This window comes from Antechinus flavipes, chromosome 4 (genome assembly GCF_016432865.1).
Source record: "Antechinus flavipes isolate AdamAnt ecotype Samford, QLD, Australia chromosome 4, AdamAnt_v2, whole genome shotgun sequence".
Classification (NCBI taxonomy): domain Eukaryota; kingdom Metazoa; phylum Chordata; class Mammalia; order Dasyuromorphia; family Dasyuridae; genus Antechinus; species Antechinus flavipes.
Window position 1 is genome coordinate 171,459,294 of NC_067401.1, and position 14,947 is coordinate 171,474,240.

The window sequence follows — 14,947 nt, forward strand, 5'->3', positions numbered from 1 at the left end:
TTTCTAATCAATAGTAATTCAGAGCATTTTTTTCATATGATTATAGATGGCTTTAATTCTTCATATGAAAATTGTCTCTTTATATTCTTTGACCATTATCAATTGGGAAATTACTTTTTTTTTTTATACAAATTTGACTGATTTTTCTCTTAGCCTTCTGCTTCTTTTCTAATTATGGCTGCATTGGTTTTATTTGTGCAAATATTTCTTAATTTAATGTAACCAAAATTATCTATTGCATTTCATAATATTTTCTTGTTTTTCTTTGGCCATAAATTCTCCCCTTCTCCACAGATCTTATTCTATGTACTTACTCTACAGTATAATTTGCTTATACTGTCAATCTTTATGACTAAATCATGAATCCATTTTTACCTTATCTTGGTATAGGTTGTTAAATGTTGGTCAGTGTCTAATATCTGCCATGCTATTTTCCAACTTTCTCAGAAATTTTTGTCAAATATTGAGTTCTTATCCCAGAGGCTGGACTCTTTGGGTTTGTCGATTACTATAGTCATTGACTATTGTGTCTTGTGTACCTACCCTGTTCCACTGATCCATTACTCTGTTTCTTAGCCCAGTACCATACGGTTTTGATGACCACTTTATAATATAGTTTTCTTACTTTCAATTTTATTAATCTCCTTTGATTTTTTGGAATTTCTAATTTATTGTTTAATTGGGGATTTTTAATTTGTTGTTTTTTTCAGCTTTTTAAAGTTGCATGCCCAATTTATTGATCTCTTCTTTCTCTATTTTATTTTAAGACTTCAACCTTTCCTTCTCAGAATCAGATAAATCTAACTACAAAATCAACAAGAAAGAAACAGGGGAAAGTAATAGTATTCTAGAATACCTAGATATGATAGATCTCTGGAGAAAACTGAGTAGGGACAGAAAGGAATATATCGTTTTCTCAACAGTACATGGCATTTATGCAAAAACTGACTATCTATTAGGGCATAAAAAGTTTTATTTTATTTTGTTCATTTTTTTCTACTTTATTCATGTAAGCATTTAGAGATATAAAATTTCTCCTAAGAACTGCTTTGCCTGCATACCATAAGTTTTGGTATATTGTCTCATTATTGTCATTCTCTTGGAAGAAATTTTTGATTGTTTCTATGATTTGTGATTTGATCCACTCATTCTTTAGGATTAGATTAATTTCCAATTAGTTTTTAGTTTTATTGTATGTAATTTTTATTGCATCATGATCTGAAAAGGATTCATTTAACATTTCTGCTATTCTGCATTTGATTGTGAGGTTTTTATCTTATGGTCAATTTTTGTGTGTGTCATGTACTGCTGAGAAAAAAAAAACATATTCCTTCCTATCCTCATTCAATTTTTCTCCAGAGGTCTATCATATCTAACTTTTCTAAAACTCTGTTCACCTCCTTAACTTCTTTCTTGATTGTTTTCTGGTTAGAATCATCTGTTATTTCTGCAAGGAAATGGTTGAAGTCCCCTATTAGTGTAATTTTGCTGCCTTTTTCTTCCTATACCTTCCTATACCTTAACTTCTCCTCTAATAATCTGTATATTATACCATTTAGTATATATATATATGCATATGTATATAATTAGTATTACTTCAAATTTATGGCACCTTTTAATAAGATGATATTTTCTTCCTAATCTCTTTTAATTAGCACTTTAATTAATTATATTAGCTAATTAATTGATTGATTGCTTTTGCTTCAATGGGAGAGTTTATTCCATTCACATTCACAGTTATAATTATCAACTGTGTATTACCTTCCATCTCATTTACTTCCCTGCTTATATTTTTATTTGTTCTCTTTTCACCTTGTCTTTCCTCACCAGTGTTTTGCTTCTGACTACTGCCTCCTTCAATTTTTCCTTCCTACTATTCTCTTTCTGCTTTCTTCTACTATTTCTGCCCTCTTTTCTATCCACTTCCATCTTTCTCTTTCCCCTTTCTCTTCCTACTTCCCTATAGGGTAAGATAAATTTTTATACCCAACTGAATGTGTATATTATTTCCTCTTTGAGCCCAAATCTGAGATTATAGTTAAAACAATGCTCATCCTCCTTCCTTCTTTCCCTCCACTTTAATGGTTCTTTTGTGCTTCTTCATGTAATCTAATTTATTCCATTTTATACCTCTTTCCTCTTCTCTCAGTATAATCCTTTTTTCTACTCCTTAATGTCTTTTTTACATCATCACATGCAAAGTCAACTTATAGCCATACCCTCTGTTTATGAATGTTGAAGAGTTTCAAGATCTTCCTCTGTAGAGATGTAAACAGTTTAACCTTTAAATAACATGTGCTTTTTTTTTCTTTCCTGTTTATCTTTTCATGCTTCTCTTGAGTCTTGTACTTGAAGATCAAATTTTCTGTTCAGTTTCGGTTGAAACTTTTTATCAAAAATGATTGAACGTCCCCTATTTCATTGAATATCCAACTTTTCCCCTGAAAGATAATGCTCAATTTTGTTAGATGATTGATTCTTGGTTGTAATCCAAGATCTTTTTGTCTTCCATAGCATTCTATTTCAGGTCCTCAGATCCTCTAATATAGAAGCTGCTAAATCTTGGTAATCCTGACTGTGGTTTTTTGTCATTTGAATTGTTTCTTTCTGGCAATTTACAGTATTTTCTCCTTGATTGATAATCCTGGAATTTAACTACAATATCTCTTGGAGTTTTCATTTTAGGATCTCTTTCAGGAGATGATAGATATATTCTTTTGATGACTATTTTAATCTCTGGTTCTATGATATCAGGGCAGTTTTCCTTGATGATTTCTTAAAAGATGCTGTTCAGACTTTATTGATTGATTGATTGATTGATCATGACTTTCAGGTAGTTCAATGATTTTTAAATTATTTCTCCTGGAGCTATTTCCAGGTTGGTTGTTTTTCCAATGAGGTATTTTGCATTTTCTTCTATTTTTTTTTCCATTTTTAAAATTTTGTTTGTCTGATTCTTGATGTCTCATGGAGTCCATTTGCTTGTAGATGCCATTTGTCCAATTCTAATTTTAAAGGAATGATTTTCTTCAGTTAGCTTTTGTATCTCCTTTCTAATCTGACTAATTCTACTTTTAAAGGAATATTTTCTTCAAAGGCTTTTTTTTTTTTTTGTATGTGGCCTATTGTATTTTTTAAGGAATTTTTTTTTCAGTAAATTTGTGTCCTTTTCCAAGATTTTCCAAATCTTTTTCAAGATTTTCTCTTGCATATCATTTCTTTTCCCAGTTTTTCTTTTACCTCTATAATTTCACTTTTAAAATAATTTTTTAGCTTTTCTAAGAAGGCTTTTTGAGGTTGAGCCATCTTTATATTCTCCTTTGAATTTTCACATACAGACATTTTATACTTTTCTGAATTGTTTTCTTCCCTGTCACTTCACTGTAGCTTTCTATGGTTAAGGTTCTTTTCTGTTTTTTGCTCAAATCTTTTTTGACCTTTTTTTTTTTTTTTTTTTTGCCCAGAACCTCTGATCCTATGGTATAGGGGAATGCTGTCCCAAGTTTCTTGTATGAAGGTCACTGGCTTTGAGCAGTGGGGCTTCAGGTGTTTGGTGACTTGCTAACTGGCCTGGGGTAGCCTAGTTGTATCTGTTGTTGCCTTGTTTGTAAGGGTAGCAAATTGTCTTCTACTTTGGGACTGTTGGCTCCACCACCAGTCTGCTACTGTCTTGTTGAGCTAGGACTGAGGGGTCCTTCCAAATTATCTCAAGGTAGAATACTGTTTCACTCTCCTCTTTGTAGCTTATGTCACTCCAGAATCTGTTCAGAAGCTTGATTTAAAGTTTTTTTTTTTTTTTCCAAGAAGAAACTGGGAAGAACTTAGGGAACTTCCTGGCTTGTCTCTGCCATCTTGCTTCTGCCCTGATCAACATTCATTTTATTTTTTTTATTATTATAATTTTTTTTTATTGACAGTACATATGCATGGGTAATTTTTTTATAACATCCCTTGCACTCACTTCTGTTCCGATGTTTCCTTTCCCTCCCTCTACCCCCTCCCCTAAATGGCAGGCAGTTTTATGCATGCTAAATTTGTTATAATATATCCTAGATATAATATATGTGTGCAGAACCGAACGGTTCTCTTGTTTCACGGGAAGAATTGGATTCAGAAGGTAAAAATAACTTGGGAAGAAAAACAAAAATGCAAACAGTTTACACTCATTTCCCAGTGTTCCTTCTCTGGGTATAACTGATTCTGTCCATCATTGATCAATTGGAACTGAATTAGATCTTCTCTTTGTTGAAGATATCCACTTCCATCAGAATATATCCTCATACAGTATTGTTGTTGAAGTATATGATGATCTCCTGGTCCTGCTCATGTCACTCAGCATCAGTTCATGTAAGTCTTTCCAAGCCTCTCTGTATTCATCCTGCTGGTCATTTCTTATAGAACAATAATATTCCATAACATTCATATACCACAATTTACCCAACCATTCTCCAATTGATGGGCATCCATTCATTTTCCAGTTTCTAGCCACTACAAAAAGGGCTGCCACAAACATTTTGGCACATGCAGATCCCTTTCCCTTCTTTAGTGTCTCTTTGGGATATAAACCCAGTAGTAACACTGCTGGATCAAAGGGTATGCACAGTTACTTTGATTACATTTAATTTAAAAGGTTTTACACAAAACCAACAGAAACGTACAAAACTGGGAAAAATTTTTTACAACCAATGTTTCTGATAAAGGTTTCATTTCTAAAATATATTAAGAACTGTGTCAAATTTATATGAATACAAGTCATTCCCCAATTGATAAAGGGTCAAAGGATATGAACAGACAATTTTCAGAAGATGAAATTAAATAAATTATATGAAAAATATTCTAAATCAATATTGATTAGAGAAATGAAAATTAAGACAACTTTGAGGTACCACCTCATACCTCTCAGATTGGCTAAGATGACAGGAAAAGATAATGATAAATGTTGGAGGGTATGTGGTAAAACTGGGACATTAATGCATTGTTGGTGGAGTTGTGAAATGATTCAATCATTCTGGAGAGCAATCTGGAATTATGCCCAGAGGGATATAAAACTGTGCATAGCTTTCGACTCAGCAGTGCCAGTATTGTATCCCATGGGTCTGTATCCCAAAGAAATCATAAAAGGAGTGAAAAGGACCCACATATGCAAAAATGTTTGTAGCCGCTCTTTTTGTGGTAACAAAGAATTGGAAAATGAATCCATTGAGTAATGGCTGTGGTATATGATTGTTCTATTAAATTATTAATTAATTTAACATTAATTAATGATAATTAATCAAGCAATAATTAATAAATTAATTAACAATAAATTATTAATAATGAAAGATTAATAATAAATTATTAATAATAAATTAATAAATAAAAATATTTAATAATAAAATATCCTGTGCAGGAATACATTGCACAGAATTAATGGCAACAATGTGCGATGATCAATTATGAAAGTCTGTTCTTCTCAATGGTTCAGTGATCCAAAGCAATCACAAAAGATTTTGGACAGAAAATGAAATCTGTCTCCAAAAAACGAACTATGTTGAGTGAATGTAAATCAACACATGCTATGTTCACTTTTTGTTGTTTTTTTAATCTCCCATGTTTTTTTTCCTTTTATTCTAATATTTCTCTCTGAACATGATTCATAAAGCAATGTATATTAAAATAAATAAATTAGAAAGAAAATTATATTTCCACATTAGTCATATTGTGAAAAAAGAAACAGAACAAAAGGGAAAAGCCACCAAAAGCAAATTTTTTAAAAAAAAGTACAAATAGTATGTTTTGATCTGCATTTAGACTCCATAGTTCTTTCCCTGGATGTGAATGGCATTTTCCATTATGAATCTACTGGAGTTAGGAACGAACTTAATTTTGAAAGGCCATTGCCAGTTATCTTGACTTTTCTCTTGTCACTTTAGAATCTGTAGCAGTCTCTTTGATGACTCTGGAAGACAGACTGAAGCCGACCATTTCATATAGCTCTGTCTCATTTAATTCAATCCATTCACAAGTTAAGATCTCACTTTTGTGATATCATTGATGAACAACAGGCATCATTTCTCATTGATTTATGTAAGGTCTAATGATAATGAGATGTAGAGTTAAAAGGGAATTTTGTTCAGTTGTTTTCAATTGTGTCTGACTTTTTATGACCCCAATTAGAGTTTTCTTGGCAAGGATACAGGCCATTGGCCACTTCCTTCTCTGACCATTTTTACAGATGAGGAGACTAAGGCAAGCAGGATTAAGTGACTTGCCCAGAGTCACACAGCTAGTAAGTGTCTGAGGTTGAATACGAACTCCAGTCCTCCTAACTCCAGACCTGTTACTCTATTCACTGTATCATCTTGCTACAAAGGGGATTTAATGATCATATAATTCTACCTTCTCATTTTACAGATGGAGCTGAATCAGCATATTGAGTATCATCTGTCTGCATTCATGCAGGCCATTACCAGTTCCTGAAAGGCCCTTCTTTTTCATCATCTCCTTTCACAATTCTCTTCTTTCATGTAGCTTTCACAGGTTCCCCTTGCACTCTCACCCTATGAAAGTGTTCTTTTCCCCAGATTTTCTTGGAGCACTTTGTTTAGGCATTTTCTTTGCATTTCTCCCCTTCCTGGAGTGTACTTCCACATGCTCCAACTACTCACCTCCCCGGGTTCCAAACTAAAATACTACCTTTTTCAGCAGTCACAAAATCATTTGGATTGGCCTTGCTAGCACAACAGCAGGTTAATAATGAGCTGAAAGCTATGAACACCAACCTCCCACTGCTTAAGTTGATAATTAAATTAAATTGATAATTTTGTGTAGTCCCAGAATAATGTTATAAATATTCAAATGGCCTTTGGAAGGAAAAAAAAAAATAGGTTCCCCATTCTCTCTTAATACTGGTTTGAATATTTTTGTTTGCATGTTATTATCTCCCAGATTAGATAGTGAGCTCCTCCTGGATAGGGACTGTTTTTTGAGGACTCTAACTGCCTTTTGTTCTTTTAGAATCTGTAGCAATATTTGAGTAGATACTTAATAAATGTTTATTGATTGATCTCTGTTTTACTTCCATCAGACCCTATCTTGTATCATGCTTATTGTATATTTGTTATACTTGATCCTACCTCCTCTATCCCTAGTAAAATGTAAATTTCTGTAGTATAGCTCATTAAAAAACTTTTGTCCTTCTAGTCCAGTATCTAGTACAGTACATATAGGAGGCATTCAATAGCAATTTGTTGAATTGAATTGAAAAAAGTTAAATGATTTGCCCAAAATCATATAGGTAGCAAGTAGTGAAATAAACTGTAGAATCCAGTTCTTCTGAATCCAAATCCATCTTCACTAGATCACATCACTGGCAGATGTGAAAGAAAGGTCAAAGTTATAGTTTGTCTATTCAGCAAATATAAATTTCCTGAGGACATAGAAATCTTATCATACTTTTTTTTTTAAACATCTCTGCTATACTCAGGATGGAATAATTATTCAAAATACTTTAAAAATTATAGACTTAAAGTCTTCAGACTTTAAAGGGACTTCAGATTGTCAGACAAACAATAATTTTCCCACCTGAAAGTAAGTCATCTTTTCTTTTGCTAGGAGACTTCATGGAGAAGGAGCCCACTACTTTCTGAAAGGTATCCCCATTTAGATAACTCTAATTGTTAGGAAGAGTTTCTTGGTAGCAAGACTAAATTTGTTCCCAGGGCAGTTAGGTGGTGCAGTGGATAGAACGCTGGACCTGGAGTCAATAGGACTCATCTCCCTGAATTCAAATCTAGCCTCAGACACTTATGAGTTTTTGTGACCCTGTACAATTCATTTAAATTGCAGAGATGCAATTCACTTTGTTTCCTCAGCTATAAAATGAGCTGAAGAAAGAAATGGTAAACCGTTCTAGTATCTTTGCCAAACCCCAAATGGGGTCACGCAGGACAGAATTAAAACAATGGGGCAATAACAAACTTCTACCTCATCATTGCTCCTAGTTTTGCTCTATGAGGTCAAGAAGGACAACAGCTATAATTCCTTTAATAATGCTGATTTGCTGATTGATTTTGCAATGGATAGAATTCTGGCCCTGAATTCAGGAAGACCTGAGTTCAAATCCAGCCTCAGAAACTTAACATGTCTGAGCTATGTGACCCTGGGCAAGTTACTTTACCCCAACGGCCTCAAAAACAAAAGAAACAAATAATGATGATTTTTTGGAGGAATAGATAAGTAGATAAAAAGCGTTTATTAAGTTTTGTATGTTGGAACATGATAAGTGCTTTACATATATCCTCTCAACAACCCCAGGAGGTAGATATCAATAATGGCAAAAATAAAATAACTTTATTTTATAGATAAGAAAACTGAAGCAGACAAAAACTTACTTAACTTGTCCATGTTTGCATAGTTGAAGAGTGTGAAATAGGATTTGAACTCAGTGCTTTCTGATTACAGGTTTAGTATTTCACAGTGCCTTCTATTTGTAAATTCAAGGAAACCACCTTTATCATAGACAATCCAGTTTAAAAGATGTTTTCTACATCTTTTACATCTACATCTTTCTACATCTACAAGCAAATAAGGAATTCTGCTTAATACTCTATAGAACCAAAGCCATAGTGTGACCACATGCTTTACAATAATGTTTGATGGAGACGATTCTCAGAATGGTGAGAAGTTGGTGAAGAGGTTGGACTTATTATTCCCATTAGGAAATTAGGAAAAAATTAGGAAACAAATACCTTGTCAAAAATCACGGAGTCAGTTAATTAGTGGTAGATTAGACGTATAGACACAGGAAGGCTGAATATTCCATATCTCTACAGCTTGGTGTCTTTGGAATTTTTAGATGTAGACTGGACGACCTTTTGCCATGTCACAGATTAGTTCTTGTTCCCGTAATGTTCTTCAATCATTTCAACAATGTCTGATTCTTCATGACCTGATTTAGGATTTTCTTGGCAAAGGTACTGGAGTGGTTTTCCAATTCTTCTTTCAGCTCATTTTACAGATGAGGGAACTAAGACAAATAGGGTTAAGTGATTTGTCCAGGGTCACACAACTACTGTGTGTCTGAGGTTAAATTTGAATTCAGATCTTTCTACCTCTAGGTCCAGTGCTCTATCTACTATATTTCTTACCTGCCCTGCTTGGATGACTTCTGGGATTACTTTCTACACCCAAAGACTATGAATTTATTCTTTTCTATGACATGCCTATTTCCTTTATCCTAAAACCATGGGACTTAGACATACTGAAAAAAAGGGGGGTGGGGAATGGGCATTCAGAGAATTTGTGAGTAAATTACTAGAATCTCTCTGGATTTTGGTTTCTTTATTTAGAAAATGTGACCTCTTTTAGCTCTAAATCCTGATATCCTAAAAACCAACAAGGAAGAATTTAGCAGCATGGTACATTGAAAATAGAAGTGAGTGTGCAGCAAAATAACTGTATGGCTATGTATACATATATTGTGTTTAACATATACTTTAACATATTTAACATGTAACCTGCCATCTGGGGGAGGGGTTGGGGGGAAGGAGGGGAAAAATTGGAACAGAAGGTTTTACAATGGTCAATGCTGAAAAATTACCCATGCATATATCTTGTAAATAAAAAGCTATAATAAAAAATAAAAAAAAAAGAAAAGGGAAAAAAAATAGAAGTGAGGCTATGGCAAGGCAGTTCCGAGAGTCTTGAGCATGGACTTGGCCATGGACTAGGACTACCAGAGAGCTCAAGATTGTAGACTAGTGTGGTGTGTTTCTTCTTTTATAATATAATGGTTCTCTCTGGGAGCAGGTTTCTTGGGGAGGTTTTCTGGAGGCAGCCTTAGTTTCAGTTAAAAGTAATAATCACTCAAATGCAGCCAGGTGTTAAAAGTTCAGATCTTTTATTGTCTCCAATATAGCCCGGCTAGTTTTTTTAGAGGCCTCTCTCTCTCCTTAGTTCTAAGAGCTCTTGCAGCTTTGTCCTTTGCTTCTGCCTCTGCTTTCTTCAGCCTCCAGCCAGCATCAAGGTAAAAGTTGGAAATGAATCTGTCTTGCCTCCGAGAGAGAGCTTCTGGCTCTCAATCTCCCAGAGTGCTCCTCTCCGACCCCTGGCAATGTTCCGAAGTAAACTAACTTGACTGGCTCCCTGAAGCTCTATTTATGCTCCTTCTCCAAGAGTGGGATTATAGGTTTCCTCCCAGAGTGGTCTCTGGCCCTAAGAGCTTCAAGGGAGGTGTGAATTCACCAAAGTTACAAAGTTAACTTTGTGAATCTCCCATACTTGTGAATTCCAATGAGTACTTAAATACTTCTTGCTTATATGAACTCTCTAAAGGTGTGAACACAAGCATTATTTCTATCAGTTACACTTTGTACCTTGTTTTTTCTGGCCCATAACATCTCCTTGTAAGATCAGATCAATCATACTGAACCATGTTAAATTAGATAATTATTGTCTCTGTAAACTCTAATGACTTAACAGTTTGTAAAGATTCCAACAGACTGGGGTTGTTAATGAACTTGAACTTGAATGAATTGAGCAAGGTTGGCTCACAGGGACTGATACAGTTTAAGAATAATTGAACATAGGTCTGACATGGCTAGGATCATTAAGGATTCCAGGTAGGATTGGTAAGGAACACCAAGCTCATTAGTTCTTCCAGAATCCATCAAGAGAGGGCTCTGTAGCACTGAGAGTTTCTCCAAATAATGGCATTCTGCTAGAGCTGGGAAAGTTGGTATTTGCTAAGTAAGACCTTTGTTGATCTCCTTAGATGCTAATGCCTCTTCCATTTAATTTCCTTGCATTTATTTCATATCTACTTAGAGCAAGGTTGGTTGGTTGGTTGTTGTCCTTTGTCCTTGAAGAGGACCAAAATGACAGCATGTCCATCTGGCTGATCAGACCAATATGAGCTGGGAAGGCTCTACTATAGGTTGGATACAAGTAGTCCATATGAATATTTGGGGAGGCTTCTCTTTGCACATCTCACATTTCTTTTGGGCTAAATCAATTCTGCTTTGCTCATAGAGCAAATCTTTAATCGGGGTGTGTATGGGAAGATAACATAAGTACATGTATGTGTAATGGGAGATTGGTCCAATCCTTTCATTTTACTGATGAGAGAACTGAAAGAGTTCAGGAAAGAGATAGGTTAAAGAAACCAACCTCCTTCCAGTCATCCATGTCAGTAGCTTCTATATTCTTTAATTCAAATTGTCATCTAACTATAGACAAAGACCTCTCAACTAGATTAATCCATTTTCCACACTGCTGCCAAAATAATATCCATCATGGCTGAACATACTATTTCCTTGCTCAAAAACCTTGAAGAACTCCACAACCTCCCATGAGAATCAGTTAACATTTTATTCAACATTTACTATGTACCAAGTATTGGAAATACAAAGACAAAACCAAAACAATCCCTGTATCAAGGAGTTTATAGTCTCTTGGGGGGAGGGGAAGATAATACATATATATATATATACATACACATATGCACAAAAACATACAAGGTAGTATTAGGGAAGAAGAAGTCAGTTGCTATGGGGGTCAAGAGAGGCCTTATGTAAGAGGTATTATCTCAGTAGGACTCTGAAGGACACTCTACTTCTTGGGGCAGCTAGACTGATGTAGTGTTTAGTGTGCCAGACACTGAGTCAAGAAGACCCAAGTTCAAGTTCAAATTCAGCCTCAGATTCAGCCTGGCTCTGTGACCCTGAGCAAGTTTAACCTTGGTTTCCTCATCTATAAAGTAGGGGTAATTATAGCACTTATCTCCCAGAGTTTGAGATCCTCAAGTGAAATATCATTTATAAAGTGTTTAGTACAGTGCCTGGCACATAGTAAATGCTATGTAAATATTATTATTATTAGAGATTCTAAGGATCAGAGGTGAGGAGAGACTACATTCTAATCACGAAGACAGCTAGAGCAAAGGCAGAAAGATGAAAGGGAGTGAATAACTCAATTATCCAGCTGAGCTTCCTAAAGCATGCATCTGACCATGTCCCTCCCCTACTCCAAAACCTCCTGTAGCTCCCTATTACCCCCAGAATTGAATATAAAATCTCTGGCTTTTAAAGTCCCTCATAATCTGTCTCCTTCCTATCTTTCTAGACTTTTATCTTGCTCTTCTTCATCTCTCTTTTCCCATAATTCTCATTCAAACCTCCATTTCCAGACTTTATCTCTGTTCCCCATGTCTGTAGCTCTCTATCTTTTCTGCTGCCTGGCTTCCCTGACTTTCTTCAGATTTCAGTTAAAAACTCCATCTTCTACAAGAAGCCTTTCCCAATTCCTCTTCATGCTAATGCCTTTCCTCTTGATTATCTCCTCTATCCGGTATATCTCCTGTTGGTACATAATTGTTTGCATGTTGTTATCCCAATTAGATTGTGAACTACTTGAGAGTAGAGACTGTTCCCCTCTTCTCCTTTCTTCATATCACTAGTGATTAACTCAGTACCTGGCATATATTAAGTGTTTTAAAAATATTTCTTAATCTGTGTGTGAGGAACAGGAAAGACATTCAAAGCTATTTGCCATCTGTGTCCTGCTTTTCAGATTTATTGCATGATATTTTGAGAGTCGACTTTTTAATGCTTTTGTGTAATGTTCTGGCTAGCTTTCTGGAGGTCTCAGGACCAGCCTTGGTTTCAACAGAATTGTAATGGGCTGAGGCTTGAGTTGGTGCAATGAGGTCCCAAGCACATGAGGCTAAATAGTAATTGGACCATACTCTATTAATATATAAGCTTGGAGAAAGAATGGCCCCCGTCCACTCTTTGTGCAAGTCCTGATGTGTTGTATAGGAAATGACGGTTTTGGTGGGTGGAGGCAGGGGAGTGGAAAAGGACTTTCTCCAAGCTTATATATTAAAAGAGTATGGTCCAATTACTATTTAGCCTCATGTGCTTGGGACCTCAGTGCATCAACTCAAGCCTCAGCCCATTACACAGAATAATCACCACAAGAATAATCAGAAATAAAGTCCAAAGTCTTTATTATCTCCTTCACAGCCTGTCTCCTTCCCCGGGGGCTGGCTTTCTGGGGCACCTTCAGATGAGCTTTTGATCTTAGTGGAGGAATGCAGAAGGCAGGAGAGCCACCAGGATGGTGGAAGATGGAATGTCTCTCTTCCAATCCTTGTTGGTTCTTATATACCTTATTGTAATTACATCATTACAGCATACTGATTATGTGTAAACTTAGAGAACCATTATAACACCATGCATACATATATACTAAGTATATATGTAAAATTGATAACCATTGTCTCATCAATTCCTCTGAGTTAACACCTTATTTCAAGTATACTTCTCTAGAATTCTGTCTCTCTACACTTTTGTATCCCTTTTCCTCAGAATCTTGATTATGCAAATTAAATGTTTCTTGGATTGGAAGTACTTTACCATAAATCACATATATTAAATTTCTGATTCTATCTTCAGTATTTCTCTATTACACCATGTTCTTCTAATGAGTCCCTCATAATGGGGGATCTTCTGGTAGAGACTGGATGTCCATTCTTAAGAATGTGATAGAAGGGTCTCCTTTTCATGTATTGGGTGGATTAAATGTTGGGTTCCTATGAACTAGTTGCCTGATGAAGACTACAATTCCCAACAGCCTCTGGGAGGAGGGTTTTGTGTGAACAGGTGAGGCAGTTCCCAGAGAGGCAGATCCCAGATGAGATCCGAGGGAAGTTTTACCTCTTTCCCCTTTTATACGCTGGTGAGTGATTTTCAGGAATTAAGATCCCCAGCCTTAGACCGATATAGAACTGGGAGCTGAAGGGGAGAGCAGTGGACCGCAGAATTAAGCTTAGGGACCCCTTAGCTACAGCCAAGTTGGGCCTCCTTTTGTTTCAGTCTTGAAGCTGAGGTGCCTATCAGACTGATTTAGTTTTCAGGAGTCCAGCCTCCGAAGGGTAATTCCATTTGCTCAGGCTCAGGGAATCCTACTATTCTCATGGCTGTCGGCACTCCCTCCCAGCTGGAGCGGAGTGAAATTCTTGAGCACTTGGGGTCGGGTTTTCTCCCCAGTGTCTGCACTTTCTCCATAAGCCAGGCACACGTGGGAGCCTTATTGGGGCTTTCTAACTCTTGGGAGGTATTAGCCGGGGACACTCCCTCAAATGCCTGCTGCTCCTTGACTCAAGCGGAGAATGGAAGGGGAAAGAAAGAGAAACAAAAGAATTAAAGGAAGATCTAGTGGAATTTGAGTCTGGCTGGGTGAGAAGAAAGGAGAAATCTTGTGCAAGGAAGCTGTGAGGTATAGGAGAGAGATCACTGCACTTGCCTGAGGTCGGAATCCTTGGCTCTGCCCGCTTCCTTATTGGAACGTCTTTTTTTCTGCTCAGGGTCAGTTTCCTTACCTGAAAAGTGAAGGGGTTATAATAGGTGATTTACATTCAGAATAAACTACTGTATTTCTGTGGAGGGGAGGAGAGGGAAGTCTGGAGGAGGGTATGGAAGGGCTGCAGAGGTGAGTTAGGGCAGCTGTGGGCAGTTGGAGGAGAGGGGTCGTTTGTTAATTTGTTGGGGGAGGCGCAGTGTTGTCCAGTATCTGGGGTGTTGCTTGACTTTGCAGAGGAGTGTTTGCTGCAGTGGCTAGTAGGTGAAGGGAAGTAGAGACTGGAGGGAATTCCATCAACACATACCTTACTGTCTCCCAGCCGCTCTCCTACTCAACTTGGCTGAGGCCCCAAAAATGATCTGTTCAGTAAGTAGGCCTGGACCAGCCGTCTTAGGAAGGTTAAGTTGGGAAGGGAGAGTGCATGTGGTTACCGAGGGAAGAGGATACTCGTGGTGTTTCCCCCATTCAGTTCCAGGAACATGACTTTCTCTGGTGGCTCAGTGCCAGGTTCCAGGAAGAGTTAAAAGTAATGTTGCTGTTTTTTTGCCCATTCCCCATTCTAGATAAGAAAAAGATGAAAACTTGAATGAGGAAGTAGGGCCTC

General features: G+C 36.5%; 1 protein-coding gene across 5 annotated transcripts in view; it reads left to right on the top strand.

The window, feature by feature from the left end:
* Positions 1-14,947, top strand: part of TMC6 (transmembrane channel like 6) — a 52,585-nt gene that overhangs the window by 4,386 nt on the left and 33,252 nt on the right. For 2 of the 5 annotated variants that reach the window (XM_051995499.1, XM_051995494.1), the window contains exon 2: positions 4,252-4,347. The exons of 1 other annotated variant lie outside the window; for it this stretch is intronic. The gene's annotated coding sequence lies outside the window, so the exon portion shown is untranslated. Of the gene's footprint in view, positions 1-4,251; positions 4,348-13,649; positions 13,720-14,120; positions 14,349-14,947 lie in introns of those variants that run through there. 2 more of the 5 variants (XM_051995495.1, XM_051995496.1) reach the window with 2 other exon arrangements.